General features: G+C 40.0%; 1 long non-coding RNA gene across 2 annotated transcripts in view; it reads left to right on the top strand.

Moving 5' to 3' along the window:
- The window catches only part of LOC123514716, a 67,683-nt gene extending 48,645 nt beyond the window's left edge, over positions 1–19,038 (top strand). The window contains exons 2-3 of one of the 2 annotated variants that reach the window (XR_006677682.1): positions 12,930–13,032; positions 15,289–19,038. This is a non-coding gene — a long non-coding RNA (uncharacterized LOC123514716). Of the gene's footprint in view, positions 1–12,929; positions 13,033–15,284 lie in introns of both variants that reach the window. The other variant, XR_006677683.1, reaches the window with a different exon arrangement.
- Positions 19,039–20,249: the final 1,211 nt, after the last annotated feature.

Raw genomic sequence — 20,249 nt, 5'->3', positions numbered from 1 at the left:
GTTTGGAACAGCCAAGTTACCTACAAGATCGTTACCCAGTACAAGATGTACCCCTGGTACTGGCAGTTCACCAGGTTTAATGGCTACCACAACCTCTCCTGAAATGAAAGGGCACTGTAAGCTAATGTTAGCCAAGGGATAGGAGAGCTGTGATTCGAGACCTGTAAGGATCACCTTCTCTCCAGTGAAAGCCTGTTTGATGTTAGGGATGACATCTTCCCTTAAGATGAATTGAGCAGCACCTGTATCATGCAGAACGTTGACATTTATTGCCTTGTCTTTACCATCAGTCAGGGACACTTTACCTTGATACATGTATGAGTCATAAAGTTCTAGAGGAGAGTTGACAGGGTTAGCTAGGGCCACTGGTTTCTTGTTCTCAAATGTGTTAGGTTTAGAGCAATGTTTAGAAGCAAGAAATAGGGCAAATAGGATCCTGGGTTTTATAAATAGAAATGTTAGTTATAAAAGTAAGGAAGTGGTGCGTAGCTTATATAATTCCTATGTTAGGCCCCATTTAGAGTATTGCATACAGGCCTGGTCACCCCACTATAGGCAGGATATCAACATGTTAGAAGCAGTTCAGAGAAGAGCAACTAGGATGATACCAGCTTTGAAGCGCTTGGAGTATAGAGATAGATTAAAGGAATTAAACATGTTTTCATTTGAGAGGAGATGTATAAGGGGGGATATGATAGAGTTATTTAAAATGTTCTCAGATACAAACTACATAGATGTGAGATCTTTCTTTACCTTAGAGGAGGGAAGTAGGACTAGAAATCGTGGCAGGAAGATTAGAAAGCAAGGTTGCAGGTTAGATATAAGAAAATATTTCTTTAGTCATAGGGTGGTAGACTTCTGGAATGCATTGCCAGAGACGGTTGTAAATAGCACTAGTTTGACAATGTTTAAAAACAGATTAGATAAATACTTAAATTTGTTAGATTTATAATTATGTATAGCGCTGCATGATAGTTTTTATAAGAAATTTACTATAGTTAAACAAGATATGATCCCCATGTATGGGGACCACAAATTGTAGAGGATTTCGCTGCAGGACTTACCCCTGTTAATGGGCCAAATATTTAGAATTAGTATATAATGTATTGTGTACTTGTAAGTGTATCTTTAAGTACTGATGATGAGGGCGCTGTGCGACTGATACAGGATAACCTAGATGGGCCCTGGTGGCCCTTTGTTATCCTGTTATTTATGTTATGTTATGTTATGTTAGGGGCCACAAAAGAAAGTTGACGTTGAAAGGCCTTGCAATTTGGGTGTCTACATTTCTGGATCGTGTGTCCTGGTTTCTTACAGTATGTACGCCAGGGGAATTATATGCATTTGGCGAGAATCCGGTCGGCTTACCACCCGCACCCCCAAAACCTTCCCCAAAGGAGGACCTAACATTAGATAGTGAACCACGACCTCTACTACCCAGGGATCCCATCAACAAAGCAAATGCATCAGCCACTTTAGCGGCAGACATAAGATCACTCTCTCCCCGTTCTTCCACATGCCTCAGAATATTAAAGGGTAACTTGTTCTTCCATTCTTTCAGGACCATTAGATTGAGCAACTCTGAAAAGGTGGTAATGTTAAGGGTAGCTAACCATTTCTTAAATTGTCTTAGTTTCTCACTAGCAAATTCAACATAGGTGTGAGACTCTGGTTTCAAATACTTTCGGAACTGTTGTCTGTATCCGTCAGAAGTGATAGAGTAAGCGTCTAGAATGTTACCTTTGATCTCTTCATATTCTACCTCATCACTAAGGCCGTTGTATACCCTATAAGCTTTTCCTACTAGCTTAGGGACAAGGAGAGACACCCACTGATCCTTGGGCCATTTATTCCTATTAGCAATGCTCTCAAAAGCACGAAATGACCCGTCAACATCAGATTCATCAAAAGGGGGAACTAGCGGAGCAGCTGTAGCGGGATTAAAGCTTGCTAACTTTTTCTTTATATCTATTTCTTCCCCTCTAAACTTAGCGTCATTTCGTAGGGCTAACTCCTGAATTTCTGACTTTTTCTCCTGCCTCTTAAGTTGTAACTGAAATTCTCTCTCTTCCTTTTCTGCCTGTAGTTGCATTTGTTTTTCCTGTAGGTGCATTTGTCTTTCTTGTTCTCTCTCTCTATCTTCTCTTTCTGCCTGCAGTTGCATTTCTTTCACTTCTTTTTCTGCTTGTAGTTGCATTTCTTTCACTTCCTTTTCTGCCTGTAGTTGCATTTGTTTTTCCTGCATCCGGTATTCTAGTCTAAGCTTCTCAATTTCCCACTGACTTATCCTACTTTTATCCTGTTCTTCCTGGGGACTGTGTATTATAGTCCTCGTAGAGGCTGACATGGGAGTTAACTCTTCTATGGCATTTCCTAGCAACTGACCTTCTTGCACTAGATGTTCAACAACTACATTCTTAATGACCTCTTTAGTCATCTGAGACGTGATGGGAACATCAAAATGTTTAGCGATGGTCTTCCACTGGTCCTTTTTGATATTAGCACCTTTAAGTTGTTCCAGAGAAGGGTCAGCACAAAAATCTTCAACGTTAAACTGAGCGGAAGCCATATTAATAGATGTTAAACAACAACAACAAAAAATGATAAGCGAATTACTTAAGTGAGGAACTTGGCAGAGTGATAATAAAGGCAACCTTGGAAATTACCTAGATTATACTTAAGCAAACACTTATGAGTACAATTACTAATGAGGGGGGTAAACTAGAGAATTACGGCATTAAGAGGGATCCAGATTACTCTAGTTACGAGACTTGAGAGTGAGGAGCGAATTGTACTGAGACTTGTTATTGATAAGGAGGCGGATTAGTCTGAGAGACTAGTTAAAATGGCCGATTCTAACTAACGAGAAAAATTATCTGCGAAGTGAGGGGATTGAGGGTTCGCATGAACATATGATGATCCCAACACTTGGATAACACTTATTACACACCTACCTATGTGCAAAAAATAGAGATAAGTGCTATCGATGAACACGCCTTTCTACCTGGTTTCCTGCTCTACCACTGCTATGCGATACCAATGAAAGTCACGAAGCATGTTTAACCCAAAAGGAGCTACTTGATCACACAAAGGTAAATTTAAACCACATGCAGAGTAAGTCACAGAAAAAAAAAAACATCAAAGTCACACCACAGAAACACAAAAAAAATAATGTAATCACAGAAAAAAAATCACTGGAAAAATGGAACACTGAACAAGAGTAAGGGTTATAATAGTCCTGTCATGGTCGCCAATTGTTACGTTCACCGGTTAAACGGGTAAGATTGGCATTGGGGAGCTGGTGAACAATAACAATAAAAAAAACACTGCAGGTTCAACTGGTGAGGAAATGCAAAGGGGGCACTTTAAAAAGCTATTTTAATAACCCATAATGAAACTGACACACATAGATATAACATGAAACACAGGAAAATGACATACACATATACATATAACACAGAAATAAATACAACAATAAAGAACCCAACTTAATACCTAACAATAATCCTAATCCTATATGGAGGCAATGTGGAAAACACGGGACGAGGGGAAGTGATACTTATGCGGTGTCGCAGTGGTGAAGTGCTGGGTGATGGTTGATCCCACGGTAGTCCCAAGAGGCGTTGTGTTCACTGGTTGAGGCCTGGACCTCGACTGCACTTTCCAGAAAGCTGAGCTTGCTTTAACACTTCCGCTGGAGTCGAATGGGGCCGCGTGAATCCAACTACGGGACAGTAGCGGGGCTTCATGAGACGGTGACATGGAGGGTTCATGAGACGGTGGCGAACGAGGTAACAAGTGGAGGAGGGGATGGTAGTGGAGTATGTTACGGGTGGGCCGTAACACTCTTTACATTCTTTTAGCACCCAGCCTGAAACACCATCTGGCCCCATTGCTTTCCTGACATCCAAATTATTCAATAATCTTCTAATATCTTCTTTGTGCACTGTGATTTCCTGTAATCCTTGGCAGTGCAATGTCCTATTTGGTTCTGTAAAATCTTCTACAGTGAGCACCATTTTAAAGCTCTTATTCATTATTTCACACATTTCCTTCTTGATTGGTATGTCTTCCCTCCTATTGTTTTCTTGTTTTTCATTTTGCCATTTATGAATTTGTAGAAAAGCTTGGATTCATCTTTGCTTTTACTCACCACATCTTTCTCAGTTTCTTCTTCTCTCCTTACTCTAATATATTTAATTCTTGCATCCTTATACTGCTGTCTGTTATTGTCATTTCTCTGCTTTATGAGTTTCTTCCAAGTTTTATCTTTTGCCTTTTTCCCGTCTGTGCATCTAGCATTATACCAAGCGTGAATTTTTTTCTTAACTCTATAAAAATGTACATATTTCTTCACTCCTTCGTTATATTTCTGTAAGAATAATTCATATTTTCCTTGTATTGTCCTTTCGTACATAATGTTTCTCCATTCAATGTCACCAAAAAAATTTCTTATTCTTCAAAATCTTCTCTTGCATAATTTAATCTCTTTTTTTGTAGTCCTCTGTGTAACTTACCCCATCCTCCTCCTGTATTTCCAGCTCTAATGTCACATGATCACTTCTTCCCATTGGACTGAGGTATTGTATGCTGGGAGGGGGCTCTGGTTTCTTTGTTAATATTATGTCAAGTAACGATGGTTCTTCTCCCCTATACCTTGTTGACTCCTCCACCCACTGCTCCGTTGTATTTACCATAGTCAACTGCGACACTTCTTCGCTCCACTGTCCAGCATTGTCCATTACTTCCATCTCTCTCCAGTTAATTTTTTTACAGTTAAAGTCTCCAACTAAAAGTATTCTTCCATCTCTTCTCATATTATCTAAGCACTTAATCACCTCTTTTTGCATATCTTTATGTTCCTCAGTTCCCCATGTATTTGTCTTAGGTGGCACATATGTAACTATGATTTTCCTTTTTCCCAATTCCTTTGTTTTGATTGTTACTCTCATTACTTCCACCTTGCCCTCACCACATTGCACATCCTCCTCACATATATTATCACGAACTATTATTAGCACTCCTCCTCCCTCTTTACCCTCCCTGTCTCTTCTCCAGCTATTATAGCCTTCTTCCTTAAAATTAACATAGATTAACAATGCACATTACATTCGGGTTTTTCTCTTTTAAATAATCCTTAACCTCCAACACACTGGATAACAATCCATCTATCTATATTAGTATAAGTCACTCTTAATTTCTTGCCTCCTCCATGACCTCTTTCTTCTTCTGTAGTTACTACTTCTTTAGTCTCATATCCAGAACCCTCCAGTAGAAAGTCTTTTTCTCAATCTGTCCTTTTCTTGTTTTTTCCTAAGTTTAATTTCTTAGCACTGTTACAGCCCGCCCGTAACATACTCCACTACCATCACCTCCTCCGCTTGTTACCTCGTTCGCCACCTCTCCGCCTCCCCTTCCACGTCACCGTCTCGTGAACCTTCCATGGCACCGTCTCATGAACCCTCCACGTCACCGTCTCATGAAGCCCGCTACTGTCCCGAAGTTGGATTCACGTGGTCCCATTCGACTCAACCGGAAGTGTTAAGCCAGCTCTTGACTTTCTGGAAGTCAGTCAAGGTCCAGGCCTCAACCAGTGAACACAACGCCTCTTGGACTACTGTGGGATCAACCATCACCCAGCACTTCACCACTGCGACACCGCATAAGTATCACTTCCCCTCATCCGTTTTTTCCACATTGCCTCCATATAGGATTAGTATTATTGTTAGGTATTGAGTTGGGTTCTTTATTGTTGTATTTATTTCTGTGTTATATGTATATGTGTATGTCAGTTTCATATGTTTCATGTTATATCTATGTGTATGTCAGTTTCATGTTATATCTATGTGTATGTCAGTTTCATTATGGGGTTATTAAAATAGCTTTTTAAAGTGCCCCCCTTTGCATTTCCTCACCAGTTGAACCTGCAGTGTTTTTTTTTTTTTTTTTATTGTTCATCGGCTCTCCGATCCCAATCTTACCCGTTTAACCGGTGAACGTAATAGCACTTTCTCTTTTTCTCCTCTCCTCTAGGTTCATATCTCTTTTTATCCAAATACTATCTTTATGTTCAGTATCATTGGCCAATTTCCCTTTCCTTGTCATAATTTCGTCCACAGCCACTTGGGATCTCATTCTCACTTTCATTGGTCTCCTACCCCCTTCACTAAACCTTCCCAACTTTATCACTTCCTCCACCTCCTGGTCCAGCTGTTGTGTGCTGTCCTGGACCTTTTTGATAATAGTTTGACCAATTCTCTCTCTTCACGTTCTCTCATGAACTTATTTGGATTTTTTTTCCTTCATCCCAAAAATCACGAAACATTTCCTTCTATGCACAGTATCATGCACTAGATCTTTCTCCTTAATTACTTGTATTACAGTATCTTGTGTTTTTACCTGAATTTGTCTCTTTACCACCTCTGAAAATTTTACTTTTTCCTCTTTTTGTTCTTGTTTCTCTGCATTTCATAATTCCTTCAGCTTGTCTTCACCCAATCCACCTTCCACCTTATCCTCAATTCCATCCTGTACTTTTTCCTGCAAGCTCCTTAAGGAGTTTTCGAAGTCTTGACATGTAACTTTATACTTAGTATATCATTTTGTTTCCTTATCTCCTGTACCTCCTTCTTAATCCTTGATTGATTACAATGACCTTCGCACATTCATCTAATCTCAATTTAAGCTCTGTGTTTTCCGTCGTCAGTCTGTCCTGCTTGTCCATTAAACTTGACATCGCATCCTTCAAGTACCTTAATTCTCCTTCTATGTTGATCAATCTCCTCATATTTCCTCTTTCGTCTCTAAGTCCAGAAAATTTTTTATCCATATTGTCCTCAGTCAATCTCTTGAGTCCTACAGGTGTTTCAATAAATCGCAGATTTTCATTCAGTGGCGTTTGTTTTGATTGAGTTGTACATCTGGCCACCACTCGGTTCTGTTCCTCTCTCCATTTTATTTATGTCTGCATATGTGTGTGTGTGTGTGTGTGTGTGTGTGTGTGTGTGTGTGTGTGTGTGTGTGTGTGTGTGTGTGTGTGTGTGTGTGTGTAATTCACCTCGGTCGCCTGCTGGTCAGCCAGTCTTCCCCATTACAGAGCGAGGTCAGAGCTCATAGACCGATCTTCGGGTAGGACTGAGACCACATCAACACACAACACACACCAGGAAAGCAAGGCCAAAACCTCTCGAGTTACATCATGTACCTATTTACTGCTAGGTGAACAGGGGCCACACATTAAGAGGCTTGCCCATTTGCCTCGCCGCTTACCGGGACTCGAACCCGGGCCTCTCGATTGTGAGTCGAACGTGCTAACCACTACACTACACGATGTGTGTGTGTGTGTGTGTGTGTGTGTGTGTGTGTGTGTGTGTGTGTGTGTGTGTGTGTGTGTGTGTGTGTGTGTATTTACCTAGTTGTATTTACCTAGTTGTAGTTTTACAGGGTCTGGGCTTTATGCTCGTGTGGCCCCGTCTCCATATCTACACTTATCCAATCTTACTTTAAAAGTATGCACACTCGTTGCAGACACTACTTCTTCATCTAAACTGTTCCATGTCTCAATACATCTCTGCGGGAAACTATATTTTTTAATATCTCTCAGACATCTTCCTTTTCTCAGCTTTTTACTATGCGATCTTGTGCTTCGGATGTCATATTCTTCTCTCAGGATCAGTTTCTCATTATCCACTTGGTCCATTCCGTTGATCAATTTATAAACTTGTATCAGGTCTCCTCTCTCCCTTCTTTGTTCCAGGGTTGGTAGATCCATAGCCTTTAATCTCTCCTCATATGTCATCCCTTCAAATTCTGGAACCATTCTTGTAGCTATTTTTTGTAGCCTCTCCAATTTCCTTATGTGTTTCTTTTTATGAGGGGTCCACACTACTCCTGCATATTCCAATCTGGGTCTTATTATAGTACTTATCAATTTCTTCATCATTTCTTTGTCCATGTAGTGAAATGCTACTCCAATATTCCTTAGCAAATTATATGTTTCTCTAAAAATTCTATCAATATGGCTTACTGGTTGATTGTTTTCTTCCATCGTCACTCCTAAGTCCTTTTCCTTTTTGACTTTCTCCAGTTCTACTCCATCTCCCATCTTATAAATTCCCACAGGTCGTCTTTCACTCTTTCCCATTTCCATGACATGGCTTTTGTTCACATTGAATTTCATTTCCCACTTCTTACTCCATTCCCAGATCTTATTTAGGTCTTCTTGCAGTATTTCACAATCCTCCTTTTGCTTTATAACTCTGCACAGTTTCGTATCATCCGCAAACAGATTTATGTAGGTGTTCACTCCTTCTGGCATGTCGTAATTAATATAAATGAGGAAAAGTATTGGTGCCAATACTGACCCCTGTACCACTCCGCTTTCTACTGCTCTCCACTTGGGCTTCATATCTTTAACTACTGTCCTTATTTCTCTCCCCCTCAAATACTTTTCTATCCATCTCAATGTGCTTCTTTTTAAGTCACCCTTCTCCTCTAACTTGCACAGTAATCTTGCATGTGGCACTTTGTCAAATGCCTTTTTTAAATCCAAATAAATACAGTCAACCCATCCCTCTCTCTCTTGTACTCTATCAACTATTCTAGAATAGAAACTCAATAAATTAGTTACACAAGACCGTCTTTTTCTAAAACCAAATTGGCTATTTGATATTAATTTGTTGTCTTCAAGGAATTCGATCCATTGTTTCTTTATTATTCTTTCACACATCTTGCATATTACACTAGTTAGTGATACCGGTCTGTAATTTAAGGGTTCTTCCTTCCTTCCACTCTTATATATGGGAACCACCTCAGCTCTTTTCCATTCTACTGGTACTGTTAAATTTTCTATTGAGCATTTTATGATGTTATATATAACACTTCCTAGTTCTTCCCTACATTCTTTCAGTATTCTGCCTGAGACTTCATCCGGTCCCATTGCCTTCTCTTCATCCAGTTCCTTCATTAACTGTTTTATTTAAAGCTTGGTTACTTTAATCTCTTTCATATAGATGGTCTCTCTATTACTCTGTGGCCTCTCAAATTTGGATTCCTTAGTAAAGACCTCCTGGAATTTTTTTATTTAATAGTTCTGCCATACTTTTTGGGTCTTCCACCATCCCGTTCTCTCCTTTTAACCTTTCTATTGTTTCTTTTTGCCTAATTTTTCCATTTATGAATCTAGAACAGTTTTGGTTGCTCCTTACATTTTTCGACAATGTCTTTTTCGAAGTTCTTTTCCTCTTCCTTCCTCACCTTAACATATTCATTTCTCGCTGCTTTGAAGTTTTCCTTATTTGCTGGATTCCTATTTCTCCTCCACCTTTTCCGTGCTCCATCTCTTTTCTCCTTTGCCTTGGCACACTTTGCATTAAACCAATCTTTCTTTCCTTCTGCTTTAGGTCCTATATTTTGGGACATATTCCCTGACTCCTATTTTGTATATTTCCAAAAATAAGTTATATTTGTCTTGCATTGTCTCTGAGTTTTCCATCTCCCAGTCTACGTTTTTAAAATAGTTCTTGAGATTCTCACTATCATCCTTTCTGTAATTTAATCGGTCTCCTTTGTATGAATCGTCTCTTATCTTCCTTTCCCTCTTCTATATCTATTTCTAATATTGCATGGTCACTCTTTCCCAATGGGCACTTATATCTTATATCATCATTCATTTGTATACCCCTTGTAAAAACTAGGTCTAATCTCGCCGGCTCGTCATTTCCTCTGAATCTTGTGCATTCCTTTACTCTCTGGTCCATCATATTGTCTATCATTAGGTTCAAGAATCTTTCTCCCAGGCTTCTTCCCCATACCACTTTCATAATTTTCCCAGTCCACTTCTTTACAGTTGAAATCTCCTACTAATATCACTTTTCTCCTTTCTTTAACGATTCTCGTTAGACTCCTTATTGTGTCATCTATCATGTCTTTATATTCTTGATTGGTCCATGAATTTGTTTTGGTGTGTGTGTGTGTGTGTGTGTGTGTGTGTGTGTGTGTGCACGTGTGTGTACAGAGAGAGAGAGAGAGAGTGCTGATTCTGAAGCATATGATTATTGTTATCATTATTATATTTTTCCTAATGTAAAAGGTTGACTGGCTTATTTCCGTATAAGTCTGAAAGAAATACAGAAGCAAGCAAAGGAGTTCAGGAGTGCTTCAGAGAAAGTAGTGAAGGATTGAGATTACATCTGGTTAATTCATGCACTCAAAACCTAGTAATAACCCCCTCCTTTCCCCCCAATGCCAACACCCTGGCTCCCGCACAAAATTTGTTAAAACAAAGAAATTTCCTTGAAAGTGGAAATACTGTTGCTGGCCTTAGTCTTCTGCCATTACAGGAAGAGTAAGAGAGATATAGGTACTTCCTGTGTGTGTCATGACATTTATTGAAAGGAGAGTAGGGTTTTAGTTATCGTGAGGATAATATTTTTGGTGGTGGTATTGGTTAGTGAGCATCTCTGCCTAGCTAGTGTCTACCTGGGATCTGTGTCACGACTGTGTAATATGTAAGGACGCACAGCAGTAGTGGCACCAAAGGGGCTTTGTGGGACCATTAGATCCCACAATAATAAGCCAATACCCTCAGCACCTCCAATATTGCTAATCTTGCTGTAATATCAATTAAATTTTTGAAGGCCAAACAGCTGGAAATTGATGCTATTATAGGCACACTTGCTGCCAATCATCAGATTTTTTTTACCTATAGCACCTACAGGCATAGTTGAAGAGTATATGTGGGAAGCGTTGTTCAGCTTCCACACATTAGTGGCACAGGCAATTTTATTTATAGTGATACCAATATTAGGGCCCATATCACCAACCAAGCACATCTTTGGTGTTACCACCTAGAACCTGGGTATCATGGTGGTATGTAGGTAACTTTAAACCACTCAACAAAGGGCATAGCTTCAAAGCAGTATTTGGTGGGATTCAAACCTATGTATGGACATCTGTCCGATCCCACGCTCACCACCTTATCCACTACGCCACTGCCATCTTCATTTAAAATTCTTGGGCTGTTTGCCTTATTCTAACTTCTATTCTTTTCCAGATTATTTAACTTCATATAGAATTATTCCTTTCTATCATGTTAACATTAAAAAAAAGGCCCACTTGAATGCAAGTTCCCTAAAAGAATAGTAAAGAATTAGAATTAGAATGTGACAAATGTCTTGAAACCTCCCTCTTAAAAGAAGTCCAAGTCGTAGGAAGAAGGAAATACAGAAGCAAGGAGGAAGTTCGAGAGTTTACCAGAGAAAGGTATGAATAATTGAGAATACTGGTTAACTATTGTATGAGAGAGCTGGACAGAATGGGGATGAGAGGAAGAAGAAAGCCTTGTGCAGCGAGACCGCAGGAGAAGGGGAGGCATGCAGTTAGCAAGATCAGTAGAGCAATGAGCATGAAAATAGCGATAAAAGATAGAAAGAGATGCAACATTTCGGCAGTGAGTAAGAGACTGAAGACAGTCAGTCGGAGGAGGGGAGTTAATAAGATGAAAAGCTTTTGATTCCACCCTATCTAATAAAACTGTGTGAGTGGAACCCTTCCAAACATGTGAAGAGTACTCCATATAAGGACGGATGGATAAGACCCTTGTACAGAGTTAGCAGTTGAAGGGTCAAGAAAAACTGGCGGAGACCCCTCAGAATGCTTAACTTCATAGAAGCTGTTTTAGCAAGAGATGAGAGGTGAAGTTTCCAGTTAAGATTATTAGTAAAGGACAGACCGCGAGGATATTCAGTGTAGAAGAGGGAGACAGTTGAGTGTCATTGAAGAAGAGGGGTTAGTTGTCTGGAAGGTTGTGTCAAGTTGATAGATGGAGGAATTGAGTTTTTCAGACATTGGAATGCTACTAAATTTTCTCTGCCCTGATGAAAAATCTCAGAAAGGTTAGAAGTCAGGCGTTCTTTGGCATCCCTGCATGATCTGTTGATGACCTCCTGAAGGGTCAGTTGTCTCTGAAAGGATGTGGAAAGATGTAGGGTGGTATCATCAGCGTGGTAGTGGATAGGGCAAGAAGCTTGGTAAGAAGATCATTTATGAATAATAGAAAGAGAGTGGGTGACAGGACAGATCCCTGAGGAACACCACTCCTAATAGATTTAGGATAAGAACCTTGGCCGTCTACCATTGCAGCAATGGAATGGTCAGAAAGCAAAGTTAAGATAAAATTCCAGAGAGAAGGATAGAAACCGTAGAAGGGCAGTTTTGAAATCAAAGCTTTGTGCCAGCAGACTCTTTCAAAAGCTTTTGATATGTCTAACACAACAGCAAAAGTTTCACTGAAATCTCTAAAAAAGAATGACCAAGACTCGGGAAGGAATGCCAGAAGATTACCAGTAGAGCAACCTTGACGGAAGCCATACTGTCGATCAGATAGATTATTTTCTTTTTTACGATACTTTTTAAAGTAACAATACTGGTAATAATAATAATAATAATAATAATAATAATAATAATAATAATAATAATAATACCAGCAGTAAAATAATGATGCATGCAGTTAGGGTAGTAGAAGTACTGACAGTAAGCTAGGTTAGTGAGCGTTAGGAAAAAAGATTTGCCTATGGGAGGTCTTAACTTGACATAATAGATGTAGGGTACTTTATTGAGCCAAATTTTTTTGGAAAAGGTGCATCCACAAATATTTCTCTGTGATTGCTGCAGTGCACAGGTTTGATATTTTTTACCAGTTTTGAGTATACAAGTTTAGTAACAATGTAACATTATGTATTTTCTTGGGTAGAATTTTAGATGAGATAAAAAAAAATTGTTATTTGTTAACAATTTTCAAAGAGTACAGGTGTCTGAAATGTACCATAATATTTATACAAAGCAATTTACAACAAATACTTCACTTCAATGACTTTCTGAAGCCTCCCCTTTCTGCCCCCAATGAAAATTTCCTGGTTCTGCCACTGAAGACATGGTGATGTCAGAGGTAGTGAGGGACCACTGGGACATGGTTACTAACTTCATAGTTACAACCCAGGGTCAGGCCTGGAGGCAACAGCTCACTTAGTTGAGGTAAGAAATGATGAATTTGACAGTTTGGCTAATATTTAGTGTGCTTTTAGAGTGTCATTTGATATATAAGAAATATCTAACTCATATAAAAGCCATCAAGCTGATGCATTACACTTCAATACACAGCTGTAGCTTTTATTTTGCATCTTTGGATTGCTGACATCTGAAACTTTGCTATCTACATATATCTAAATTATGTTTTTTGTTTCTGCAATATGCATGTCATTAGAGGTGGCTTGTTATATTCCATGTATGGTAGAACCCATAGAATAAACAAAACTTAGAGTAGTGGCTGTGTTACTTATGGCTGTGGGAGTAAAGTTGCAGCCCAAGACATTCACCAACACCTTCAAAGATGGTATCTTGTATGTACTGCAAGATAGGGAACTTGAGTATGTGTGTGAATGAATGGATGCTGGTGTGTTACATGTTTATTAGTGCTATACAGTAAAACCTCAGCTCACGACCATAATTCGTTCCTAAATCCTGTTCGTCACCTGATTTGTTCGTCCCCTGAATCAATTTTTCCCATAAGAATGTATTGAAATACCATTAATCCGTTCCAGACCAAAAAAAAAAATCATACTTTTGTCCATAAAACCCATTCAAAATAGACCTTTAATGTATGCATGACATGAACGAAATAATTATAAAAAGCCTAAATTGTTTTACTTAACTAAATGCTATCAAAATGATAATAGAATGAATAAAAAAGAAAAGGTTATTTACTTGAGAGACTGGACGTTGATGGCATGATGGAATGGAGGAGAGGAGGATGAGGAGGAAGACAGACAAGATCCGAGAAGACAGTCATGAGAGAGGACTTTGGATGTGCGCAGCGTGCCAGAGCTACACAACAGCTGTGTAGCGTCACAAGTCAGTGCTGCTATGTGGGGCCCCGTTGTAGTGAACATCGGCGTGGGAAACATGGAAAGATTGCCAGTCTTCGTCTCTGCCTTGGAAGACCCTTGCCTGCTGGGGATTGACTTCCTCAAGCGTGTGGGAGCAAGTTTGGACTTCCAAGAAGGGAAGTTAAAGGTATGTGGCCAGGAAGTTCCTTTGATCCTCAGAGGTGATGCTCAGTGTGAGAGGAGCGGGCAGTAGGGCGGTGTTCCTTGCCAGGCGAGCAATGAAACAGCTGCGATGAATGTGCCACAATCTGCAGTACCTGGACATGGCCAGGATGATGGTGACAGCAACGCTGAGAGCCACCAGAGCAAAGAGGATAACGCCGAGGAAGCTACAGTAGAGCGCGCCGGTAACATCACCATGCACAGGGAAAACAGGAGAAAATTTTGGTGGCACGGAGATTGTTATGTAATATTTTTCGTATGTTCCTGTTTCTATTTTCTTTTGTGCTTATGTTTTGTTTTGTTGTTGTGTGATAGCCGGGTTGGCTATCACACAAACGGCTCGCCTGCCGGTGAGCCATTTAACCGTGTTCATCCCCTGAAATATCGTTCATCCCCTGGGTCGATATATTGACAAATTTTTTGGTCGTCTCCCGAATTGTTCATCCTTAGAGACGTTCGTCAAGCGAGGTTTTACTGTACAATCCATTTATCTTAGGAAGCATAGAAAAGCTTGTAAGAAGCTTGAATAAAGGCAAGGTGTACCTGGAGGTGTGTATTCATTCATAATTTGCTTCATTAGGAAAGAGTGTAAGAAAATTAGAAAATGAGAAGCTACAAGAAGCTTTTAATGCTACACATGGCAGTCCTTGCATGAAATATGCCTTCTTATTTTTATTTATCATCCATGAGAAGCTCTTAAATGACTCGGAACTAACTATATGATTGCTGAACCCTTTTCATTAATTCTGTTTTTTTTTTTTTTATCTAACTCAGTACATATGTTTCCAAGTCCAGTAAAAGTATATTTTAAAAGCTTAATGATAGTGAATATGAATCATAAATAGATGATCTGGCTCTGGCTTTGTAATTGAAAAATAAACACTAACAAATTTGAAGATCAAAACAATGCTTTGAATTTATAGATTTCTATGCACAGATAGATAAATTTTATTCATGATCTGAGAATCTATCTATGTGTAGAACACTCCCAAAAAAAGTAGATATAGTAGCATTTTCTCTGTATGGATCTAATAGTGTGTGTGATTACTAGCCTGATGAATATATAGATAGATTCTATTCATGATTTGCTTTATGAAATTAGATATAATGATGTGGATGTAGATAGCGTGAAGTATGATAAATATTTAATACCTTGTCCTCCATGCATGGTAATCTGAGGCAGATGCAGGAGAGGAGAGCATGGCATGGACAGGAGCTGTTGTACTTTTGGTGACTATCCCTACAGTGACTGGTGATGTGTCACTCCACCACAGCTGGGAGACTGGTACCATCATTTGGGAGCTGGATGTGAGTTGAGGGTTTATGCAAGTTCAGCAAGCAACAGTGAATGGCATATCTTACTTAATCTGTAGTGTGTAATTGTGGTGCAATGACAATTGGCCTTTTAACTCCTACAGGCTTTGAAATTGAAATATGAAGGAATTTTTTAAGAAATTTTTGTTAAATGTTTATGCATTATCTTTTTTAGCTACATAATTTTAAAGGAAATGTCAGCCTAGTTTATAGGTAGGAAGTATGTGTGTGAGAAGTGATTACTGGCTGGCCTAATATTAATGCATTCATAAAACATATTGTAAGGGAGATACGCCGTGCTGGCTCTTCCTCCCTTCCTAACTATCTTCTACATGCTTCTATATGCCCAGCCAGCTTCGTTATACCTCCCAGGCAGGCCCTTGTTAAGTTTTGGATCTCCGCCACTATGAGGCTTTGCTACTGGCCATGGCTTCACCCTTTCCGAGTTTACGATGAGAGGGTGGTTTTGAGGCCAAGACACACCAGCCCACCGCCTCCTGGTACACACCTCGTCTCTCTTCGAGCTGGTTCCTCGTCTCTCAGGAAGAGCAGCCAGCCTGGGCTCCTGCTGCTTCTCTCCATATCTGCACCTGCCACTGCTGTCAACTCCCTACTGCACCCCAGCTTCTGGACTTCACCTCCTGGCTTGTTGCTGAGGGTATTTTCACTGGTACGCCTTACCCCAGTGACTCAGCACGCCGTCCTTGCACACAACAGCAGTGGTTCGGTTATTGGTTATGGTTTGTGTTAATACACTCATTCTGTTTTGTCTTATTTTCCTTTCCCAAGGGCTAAACTAACTTATCCTGGCTTAACATCATTTATATTTTGAGGGCGAGAGATCGTGGCCTCCCGTTTCCCTTGCACATATTATATACTATTTGTATTGACTATGAATGTTTCAAATGTTTCAGTGGGTACAGCAAAAGCTAGGTATGTAGTGAAAAGTTGAAGATTATTAAATTTAAGAATTCTCATAGACAAAGATACTTTTTATTTATCCTGGGCTTTTCAGATGGTTAAACTTTAGCACTCACTTATGTCAGGATGTGACTGTGTAGTGAAGTTATGTGAAATGGGTATGCATTATTATTGTGACTCAATATGATTCAAATGAAGGCTGAGGGAATTTAGTGTCTAAATGCAGTGAATCATCATTATTATTGTAATTTAATTTGACTTGTTTGTTTTTCCCTTCTTGGGTGTGTATGATTTTTTGTGTGTGGAGCGTATAATATAATATTAATGTTATAGTTTTGTATCCTCAGTATGAGATTCAGTGCCTCAATTCCATAAATTACAAGGCCAATGGGTGGCTGATAGTGCTGCTGTAGTCACTCATTGGGAGTTGTCAAGATCTGGAGGATGAAACTTGGCAGCAATTAATCAAGAACTGGGTGGAGAAGAGGGACTAAATCAGGTAAGTAGTTTAAAGTGTTGGCCTCGTGTTCCTGGTTGATAAATATTCCTAACATTATTCTTGTATCTCGTATTTGTAGTATTATTGTAATATGATTCTTTATCATTGTTTGCTGTAATGTAGACAGCCATAAAATAGAATGGAAATTTGTTTGATGTTTTATATTCATATAATACAAAAAAGACCTTTCCTTGAGGGTAAGGAAGCTGAACAGAGGAAAATATAAATGAATTGAAAGAGCTTTGATATTTTATCCCCTCTAACAAACTTTAATCTAAGAATCCATCATACCATCACATAACATAAAGAATGGTGGCATGTAAGTATGTTGAGTCTTTAGGAACTATTTCTCCTTGGTTGAATCTGGTGCATAAAATTAGATTATGGATAATGGCTCTCACATGATTACATATTTATCATACCACTCACCAATTCTTACCTGATAAACTCTCCACCAACCCTCTGCCGAACCTGTAATCTTTCTCTTTCAGTTCAGCATATTCTTCTATTTTGCCCCAGATATGCTGCTAGAACAACAACTGGTATTCCCAACTTATCTCCCTTACCAGACAACCCTGCCCTCATGACATCTTTACAGAATCATAATCTTTCTCGTGAGACAATGTCATCTCATATCTACAAAGAACTAATGTTTTTCAACACGAGGATGCATATTTTGAGTCCTCGGAGCACTCAAGACATATCAGAGGACACACATACTCTTCCATAGCTGTGTTCTGCCAAGATTTCTCCCTCCCCCCCACTGTATGAGATCTTTCAGAATGTAGATTGCTTATATGACTTTCATCATTATAACAGACATTTATGATCCATTTATACCAGAAAAAGTACCATTGTGCCATGATGGCTATAGTTTTACTTTATTTATTTTATTTTTTATGAAACCAAATAGATTAGGTTACCATAAAAGTAAATATTTTCTGTTTGTCATCTTTAGAAAATAGCCAAGAACAGGCAAACTATAATTTTTTTCCTTTTAAAATTTGCTCGGGTTTATTTTAAAATGTACGTACCTAATAGGAAAAATCACTTATCCTCGTTACTTCCAGAGACAGAGAGAAAACAAGTCAGAGCAAGCTGCTTCTTGAGTTGGGTATTCTCCCAACACCTCCCAGCCCAGATATGGTACCAGGAGTCATTTTCTATTGTCTGGAGTGAAGAGGTTAAATACCTTCTCATATACACAACTATCTCTACTAATATTTTGCCATAGTGCCATATGACCTCTGATGTCTGGTACTTTTCTTCATTAACCTCATATGTTTGTTATTGTTGCTGTGACTGTGGAAGGAGCGAGGGTATGTAAGGTGACTGGCAATTCCTGCCTCATTACTTTCTAAGCTGCTGTGGAGAGAGGATGCATCACACTTGTTTCCATTCCACTACATCCTGTTTTCCTTCTTTCCTTTCCTAGCCTTCCCATTTTTCTGCCATAACATTTGCATGGCTCCAGCCAACCTTAGCAATGAAGAATAGAAGACTGAAAATGTGCCTTCAAAAGAAATTCAAGACATACAGGATGATATGAAAGCATCATTTGCTGCTTGGTTGTAGTTGCTCACACCCTCCCTCCAGATGCCATACCTCTAAGAAAACCAATGACTGGGAGGTCAAGAAATATATGAATCAGATCTTTCATAATCTCTTGCATCATGGCCTCCCAGATGGTTTTCTTAAAGGCATGGTATCGAGAAATGGCGCAAGCAGCTGAAACCAGCTGGTGAATGTTGCTTTGGTGTTGCCCTGTACATTTGGAAATTTCTTTTGTAGGCATATTTTCAATATTCCATGCCAAAATTCTGGCCTTTTCTTTATTACTGAGGTATCAGTTGGCGGGAGATAACTGTAGTAGGAAAATGAGAAGGCCTGGAAAGAAGTGGGGAAACGGAAACAAATGTGATAAATCCTAGATTTTTCTCCATAGCAGCTCACAGAGTTCAGTATTGAGACAGGCATTATCAGTCACCTTTGGGTGCAATCAACATGGTTGAACAGTGTTCATTGGACAAAAAGTAACCAGTTGAGTGAAAAGCAGAAAGGCCCACTGATACCTCAGAGCTGCGGTGGCGAGTGGTGTTTGTGCTTGGTGTCTGGGTGTGGTGCTTTTGAGTGTTAGTGAAGTGAAAGTGTGTACTGCAAGTGTTAGATTAGAGTGAAATAGTGGTTAGAATCAGTGTTTGTGAGTAGAGCGAGGAGACTAGGCTTGTAACCGTTAAGTTGACCTTGAAAGAGGATTAGTTGACCTCACTTAGGCCCCCACCACCGCGGTTCCCCCACCCCGCCGTCACCAAGTATTTTTATTTGTTTGTTAGCTACGTATAGTGTTCTTGTGAGTTAACAGATTGTAAATTAGTATGGGGGTAGCTACTGAGGTATATCAGAGTGTGATTGAGTGCGTGAAAGAGTGTTTAGGTGGGATTGGGCGAGTTTGTTGTGTGTGAGATGTGTGGGCATGACAGGAAGGTCGTTGACTTTTCTGAGTGTATGGTATGTAGGCTCAAGAGCGAGAATTTAGTTCTTTCTCTTGAGCACCGAGAATTGCGAGAGGAAATGAGAAAGCTAAGTGAGGGGAAAAGTGCGAACGAAGTTCTCATCTTTGAGTTGAAGGAGGAGGTTAAGAGGCTTGGGAGGCAGTGGAAAAAATTAGGCAGGAGATCAGTGTTAGGCCGAAGGTTGGACCTTCTGAGGGCGACAGGGTGGCTTGGCCCTCTGTCGGGAAGAGCAGAGTGGGGAAGAGGGAGCAGGCGAGCCAGACTGGGAAAGATAGTAGTCAGGATGGGCAGAGATGGCAGGTTGCGAGGGAAGGAAAGCGGAGGCAGTTAGGGAGGATAGGACTAAACCTGTTGAGTGTGAAAATAGGTTCGGTTTGTTGGAGGGGAGGGGAGAGTGGAGTGAATGAAGTGGTTGTGGTGAGTGAAAGGAGAGAAGGGGTAGAGGAGAGGAGGAGGAGGGTTGTGCCTAGCACACCTCAGGTGTGTGTGGTGGGTGACTCTCAGGTTAGGTATTTAGATAGCACTTTCTGTGGGAAAGACAGGGATAGGAGGACGAACGTGTGTATGCCTGGTGCAGGTGTGAAGGCAGTGAGTGAGGAGGTGCAGAAGAGGGTTGGGGGATGGAGAGGAGGGTGTAGTAGTTTTGCACGTAGGTGGGAACGATGTCAGAGCAGGTGGGTCGGAGGAGTTAGTGGCAAGATTTCGGAAATGTTAGGCAAGATAAGGGAGAGTGGTAGGTGTGTAGTGTCAGGAATCTTGCCTCGTGTGTATGTTAGCAGGAATGGTTGTCTAGAGCCATTGGTGTGAATGATCGGGTAAAAGGGATGTGTAAGGATGTGGGTGTCAGCTTTGTGGATGTATGGGATAGGTTCTATGGGCGAAGGATTTGTATGCTAG

Source organism: Portunus trituberculatus, chromosome 38, assembly GCF_017591435.1.
Source record: "Portunus trituberculatus isolate SZX2019 chromosome 38, ASM1759143v1, whole genome shotgun sequence".
NCBI lineage: Eukaryota > Metazoa > Arthropoda > Malacostraca > Decapoda > Portunidae > Portunus > Portunus trituberculatus.
This window is presented reverse-complemented; position numbering and strand designations above follow the sequence as displayed.